Below are 6,324 nucleotides of genomic sequence, written 5' to 3'. Positions count from 1 at the left end.
CGCAGTCTTCAGTGGCACACACACACTGACTGCTGAGTACTTTTCATGCAAAAGGAAGGCCTTCTCTGTGCAAGGCCCCCAGGACAGTGCATCTCACCTGTGAGGCTGGGGTCAGCCTTTGAGTCACCAGATTGGGAGTGATGAGCCACCCGAAAGCAAGACTTGGACGAGAACGATTTAGGCCTGTATCTTTTCGGTCTGAGCTTCCTGGTTATTATCAAGGGGATTGAGGGATAAAGATGATTATATAGATGTTATTTGTGGATTCAAAAATGTCTCTGCATCCTACTAGATCTGCATAATGAGGTAGAGTTGCATGACCACCAGTGAGTTCTTAATGGCAGACAGAAGTGCCAGCCCACCTCTTCAGATGTTCACGGAGTCCTCACGTGCTTTTTAGACACTACCTTCTTGATAATGACGCTCCTGCCTTTCATTTGTTTTAAATGTCAGCATGTAAAGAGAGCAGGGAATTCAGTGATCATATGGTTCAGTTTTCAAACTTGGTTTAGCTGTGGATCCTTTTTTTCTTTCTCTAAGGAAAACCTCACCTGAATTCCAATATATGATATAGATAGGAGCAGAGTGGTTTGGGGTCTTGGTGGGTCACGGGCCTCTGGACCCTCTGATTCAGTCTCCTCCCCTGTGGAACACACTTTGAAAATCACTGATCTAGAGTAGCCATTTTATTTCACAGATGGAGAAATTGAAGCTCAGAGAGGCTAAGTGGTCACCCACAACAGCACAAAGAGCAGCAGAGCTGTGATTGGAACCCTGGTCTCCTGGCTTAGGAGTTGTGTTCCTTCTACTGTATGATGCTGCTTCTAGCTATTTTGAATGAGCACTCCAACAGAGTAGTTGTATTTTTCTTCAGGCTCACAGTAATTTGAACTGGACTAACACGAAGGCAAGTAGAGAACTTTGGGAGCCTAATCCAATAAACAGATAAGAGCTTTATGATTAGGAATGTCTGTTTAAATTGTTCGACAGACTTAATGCTTACTCTTCACCATTTTAGGTGCTAGAGATATATCAGTGAACAAGACAGTTTCTGTCTTCAAAGAAGTTCAAGTCTCTCAGGCTATTTCAGTGGGTGTGGTAAATGCTATAATAGAGCTGTCCAGGGAATACTCATGATTGTACCTGACCCAGTTCAGAGGAGTCTGGGAAGACTTTCTGAGGAAATGACATCTAAGAAAACACCAGAAAAAGTGACAGGAGTGAGTCAGGTAGGGAAGTGTTAGGAGAAAGTCTGGAGAGGTCTGTAGGAACCAGGTCATAGAGGGCCCTGTAAACCATTAACCCCAAGAGAGCAACCTCAGATGTGTTTACTGGAGAAATCACTCTAGTAGGCTGGAGACAGCCTGGAGACAATAGAGGCCGGGGGGGGGGGGGGGGGGGGGGGGTGGTTCTAGTATTTACCAAGTAGAATTGACAGCACTTGATGATTGTGAGGAGATAGAAGGGGTCAAGAATCGAGCAGTTGATTGATGGTGGGTCCTTTGGCCAAGATGGAGAGCACTGGAGGAAGAGAATGCCTGAGGATAGGCCTGAGGCATCAGATGAGTTCAACTGAGGACTTGTTGAGACTGAAGTGTCTGCGGAGAATCCTAATGGGAGGTACAGTAAGGAACTGGATATTCAGGTTGAGCCCGGAGAGAATTCTGGGAGATAGGGATCTCTAAGTCATCAGCACTCATGGTATTTGAAGCTGTGCGAGATGAGGTCACTGGAGCAGGGGGTGTAGTGAGAAGAGAAAAGGTCCAGAACAGAACTTGAGGAACGTCGACAATTGCGTAAGAGGAGCTTGCATCGGAAACTGAGGAGTAGTGAGAGGGGAGAAACCAGGAGGCTGGGATCACTGAAAGAGTTTGAGAAGGGAGTGGGCAGCAGGGGAGAACGTGTAGAGAGGCCACATACGATAAGGAATGAGAAACATTTCAGTGGATTTTAGTGACAACATCAGTGATAACCTTGGCAAGGGAAGTTTCAGTGGATGATTAGAAAGTGGAAGCCATATCTCAGAAGTTTGAGGAATAAACAGGAGGAGAGAGAGTGGCCATAGTGAGTGTGGTCTGATCTTTAAGTTACCAAAGGACGGAGAGAGCCAGTGGGAGACTTGGGGTTGATGGTGTTTTCCTTTATTTCCGAGACACTGTCACATGTTTAAATGCTGCTTGGAAGGGCTAGTAGTTCTAAGTACTAGAAAATGGTTTCCTCCTTTTGTGAAAGATTTGGAGGAACGTCGGTGCCAATGTGACAGAGCACCTCCTTGACGCCATCTACAGCTGGAGGTAGAGTGGCCAACTCGTCCTGTTTAGTCTGGGACTTTCCTGGTGTTAGCACGAAAAAGTGACATGTCCTGGGAAACCCCTCGGTCCAGGCAGACCAGGATGGTTGTTTACCCTGGATACAGACTTCCCTCCGTAAGGCTAAGTAAGAAATATTCTACAGCTGCTAAGAGGGTGGTTTATCACTTCTCTGAAGATTCAGAGGAGCTGCCTACCTCAGAAAAAGACCTGTTGCAAGGAACAGAAGAAAATGTAGGCAGTACCTGATGGATGTTTCAATAGGCTTCAAAAAGATGTACATAAGTAATGCAGAGCTAGCAATCCAACAAATGGAATCATTTGTTGGAAGGATAAGGAAGGATTAGGGGGGAGATTAAAAATGTGGCTGTTGAATTAAAAACTGCATAGAAGCAGTGACGGCCAGGTTGAACACCGTCGGTTGATTTAGTACGGAAAACCAACTTCAGATTGTCTCCCAGAACCCAGAGGACGCCGATAAAGCTATGAAAAGAAGATAAAATTGGAGATATGGAGGGCGGAACAATGGAAGGTGAATTTTAAGAATTCAAAAATGAATGGACTAGTGATTAATAATGAATAATAAGTGAAAACACGTTGAGGCCTTACTCTGTGGCAAGCACATTGTAAACCCTTTTTTACATGTGTGAACTCATTCAGTCCTCAAACAATACCATGGGAGCGGTACTATTATCCTCCCCATTTTGCATATGGTAAGTCCAGCAACTTGTGCAAGTTTACAAAGGAAGCGCAGGGGCTGGTGGGGGGCTGGTGAGCCAGGCGGCCAGCTCCAAAGCCTTGGCTGCGAAGTGCCGTGCCTGGTGGTCCCACACTGAAACCAAGTTACTCAGGCCTTCATTCCGTGTTATTTGGTGTCTCCTATGTACCAGACTCAGTTCTGCTGCTGGGAGAATATCTAGGTCCCTGCTCAAATAGAGCTTACATTCTAATACGGAGAGAAAGAAAATATACTAGTAAACAAACAAGGGAAGTTCAACAGGTATTAAGTCCTATGAAGAAAAAACTAAAAAACAGGTTAGAGGGTAACTAGAGTTATGTGTGTTGAGGTAGGTGTTACTAGTTTAGATGGGACAGTCGGGGAAGACCCTCTGAGGCGGTGGTGTCACCTGAGTCTGGAATGATATGGAGTCAGCTGTGCAAAAATGAGGGGGAGAGGGAACAGCAAATGCAAAGGCCCTAAGATGGGAATGAATTTGGCTTATTCGAGGACAAGCAAGGTCAGAGTGGCTGTAGCAGAGTGAAGGAGGGGGAGATTTATAAAAGATAAAGTCAGGGAGGTAACGGGGTGGAGGGGGGGTGCTAAATTAAAATTAGAGTGATGGTAAGTAAGGATGTTATCCTAATTGCCATTGGAAGGAGTTGGAGAGGTTTTTTTTTTGGTTTGTTTCTTGTTTTGTCTGTTTGATTTTAGCAGTGGAAGAATATAGTCTGATCTGCATGTTAAAAGATAAATCTAGCTGCTATGTGGAGAATGGACTGTAAGGATTTGGAATGTGGAAGCAGGAAAAAGATGTTCTGGCTGGAAGCAGGGCCTGGAGTTCAGAAGTTCTGGGTGGGTTAATGGTTAATGTCAGCTGTCTCTCTGCCCTGGGACATCCCCTGCCCAGTTTATCTAATCACATCCACTAATTTACATGGAGATCTTCCTGTGGAAAAAGGAATCAGAGATTTCCAACCCACTTCGAGATAAGAAATACCCCTGGGTTCTAGCTGATTAGAGCAGTGCAGGACCCGAGGCTGAGCCAATCAGACTCCTCCTCCCAAGAATTTCAAATTGCGACTCGGTCTTTGCTGGGTACACTTGAACGCAGAAATGTAATGTTTGGGCATATACGTAAAATAAATATTCGTTGTATGAATGGGTGCATGGCAAAAAGATCTACAAGAAGGAGAAACGAAGGGGATGTGCAAGGGAGACCCAGATGAGAAGGAGAAAGAGGTTCCTGCTGGCTTCCCAATTCCTGGTTTCTGACCCTGCCCAGGCCTCGGGTGCTTCCTTGGGTTTCTGGACACCTCCGCTTCCTTATTAAAACCCCAGTTTTGCTTAAATGGATTTCTTTTATGTGCAACTTAAGGACCCCTGTTCCAGGGTATGCACGCTATTATAGCTGCTGTCCAGATGGCCACGCAGCTCTCACCTGTGGCTGGTGGTGCCCTTGTTTCCCACAGCCTCACCAACTTGGGGCTTCGTTACCTATCTTTGTTTTTTCTAGTTTTATGGGCCTATAATGTTGTCTTAAGGCAACTGGATTTGCAGTTATTTTATTCACCAGTAAGACCATCATTTTCCTGAGATCACTTTATATTCATATTGTTTATAGTTTAAGCCCTTTCGGAGTAGAATCCAGTTTCACACTTACATGCTTAATTCAATTATTTGGAAAATAAATGTGCATTTGGTTTTTGTGTTGTTGTTTTTATTGGTACACATATTTCCCCACATACTCTTTCTTTCCTTTTTATATTCTACAGAACGTAAAATACAAATGAATCCAATCATCGAGCATCTGTTGACTTCCCACTGGATGTCAACCCTGGGGATATAAGGTGAGGATGTCAGGGATCCCCCCCCACCGTCTTCTTTTGCCCACCCTCTAGAAGTTGGGTTCCCTGGCCCTCTTCTCCTCTTGGGCCACAAGCCGTCCCTGAATGGTCTCAATGATCTCATCTGCTCTCAGGCCTCAGCTCCCACTTGTTTTGCAGGATGAGCAGGCTTTGGTTTTTGGTTTGTTTTGTTTTTTCAATGATATATGACTTTCACCCTACGCACTTTGTATTCAGAGTCTGAATGTTCAGTTTGACCCATGGGAAACTCCACTGAGATGTTTTTGTCCCTGTCAGAAACACCTTGGTGCTGTCCCCAGGTACACCTGAGGTAAACTGGCTCATGCACTACACTGCGTCTTCAAATGAACCAGTGGGATCCCGTAGAGCTCACCCAGAAGTGGCTCAACAGGGACTTCCCTGGTGGTGCAGTGGTTGAGAATCCGCCTGCCAGTGCAGGGAACACAGGTTCGAGCGCTGGTCCGGGCAGATCCCACATGCCGCGGAGGAACTAAGCCCATGCACCACAACTACTGAGCCTACGCTCTAGAGCCCGTGAATCACAACTACTGAGCCTGAGTGCCACAACTACTGAAGCCTGTGCACCTAGAGCCTGTGCTCTGCAGCAAGAGAAGCCACCCAATGAGAAGCCCAGGAACCACAACGAAGAGTAGCCCCCGCTCGCCACAACTAGAGAAAAGCCTGCGCGCAGCAACAAAGACCCAAGGCAGCCAAAAATAAAAATAAATAAATAAATAAATAAAAAAGTGGCTCAACAGAGCTCACCTACTTGGACCTTTGCCCTGTGGGTAAAGGTCACACCCCCTGCAAGGCCCTGGCAGGTGTGAGGCTTCCTGTGCCACCAAAGGTGATACTGGGCACCTCTTTGGAAGAGTCGAGTTTGTTTGCCATATGGACTAAGTCTGCCACCCAGTCCAAAGAGGGGTATGAGGAGGATGCTAGGACGGGGGCTTAAGTGCTCAACGGCTGCATTTAGGAGAGCCTTTTGACCCCGTATCACAGGGTATGAGCTAGAAAAGGAAACCCATGTCTCTGGCCACAGGGGTCTCCCAATGGTTTCAGACCAGAGCCTGTGCACACAGGTGGTGTTTCCAAGCTCTGTCATAGGCTCCAGACCTTCCTCCTGGATACTTCATCTGGGCACTTCAATCTTGATCTGTGCAAGACTGAACATCCCACCCTCCCACCGGTCCCCAAACCGCCCCTTTCTCACTATTCTCAATCCTGATTATAATGGTCCCACTACCAGCCTCATCACCCAAGCCAAAATCCTGGCCGTCATCCTCGACCCTTTCTGTGTCCCCTCCCTTTCCTTCTTGCATAACTACGCGGTCATTGGGTCTTAACCATGTGTATTTGTTTCCTATTGCTTATATAACAGATAACTACAAATTTAATGGCTCAAAACAACACAACTTTACTATCTGAC

Source organism: Balaenoptera musculus, chromosome 1 (genome assembly GCF_009873245.2).
Source record: "Balaenoptera musculus isolate JJ_BM4_2016_0621 chromosome 1, mBalMus1.pri.v3, whole genome shotgun sequence".
NCBI lineage: Eukaryota > Metazoa > Chordata > Mammalia > Artiodactyla > Balaenopteridae > Balaenoptera > Balaenoptera musculus.
Note: the sequence above shows the minus strand (reverse complement) of the source record.